The following is a 699-nucleotide window of genomic DNA, read 5'->3' on the forward strand; positions in this document are numbered from 1 at the left end:
GGCGTAGCACCCCTGTGGTGGGGGCGTTCTGGGGTGGGCGGTGCCACCATGGCAGGGGCGCAGAGCACGTGCATGCTCTGGGCGCAGTTCCCTCTCGCTCTGCCCCTTTTTCTCCTGCAAGGAGACTCAAAGGGGCTTACAAACTCCGTTCCCTTCCCCCCTCACAACAAACACCCTGTGAGGTAGGTGGAACTGAGAGAGCTCAGAAGAACTGTGACTAGCCCAAGGTCACCCAGCTGGCATGTGTTGGAATGCACAAGCTAATCTAGGTCACCAGATAAGCTTCCACAGCTCAAGCCGCAGAGCAGGGACTCAAACCCCGACCCTCCAGATTAGAGTACACCTGCTCTTAACCACTGCGCCACTGCTGCTCCCTACATTTCCAAACATGCATTTCCACCTGCAACCCCTCCCCACCCCGCTCTAAAGGAGCAGAACTGACCTGGATAGTCCCAAACTAGCCTGATCTCGTTAGATCTCCCAAGTTAAGCACGGTCAGCCTGGCAACTATTATCTGAATGGGAAAATTTAAGGAATGCCAGGTGGGTGACGCAGGCAACGGCAACCCGCCGATGAAGTTTGCATACGGGCTCGCCATAACTCAGCTTTGACTTGACAGCAAAAAAAGGGGGGGGGAGAGAGAACGGAATGGGTCACATGACTGGTTGCTCCTGTCACGTGATCGTTCCGGAATTTTGA

Source organism: Sphaerodactylus townsendi, linkage group LG03 (genome assembly GCF_021028975.2).
Source record: "Sphaerodactylus townsendi isolate TG3544 linkage group LG03, MPM_Stown_v2.3, whole genome shotgun sequence".
Lineage (NCBI taxonomy): Eukaryota > Metazoa > Chordata > Lepidosauria > Squamata > Sphaerodactylidae > Sphaerodactylus > Sphaerodactylus townsendi.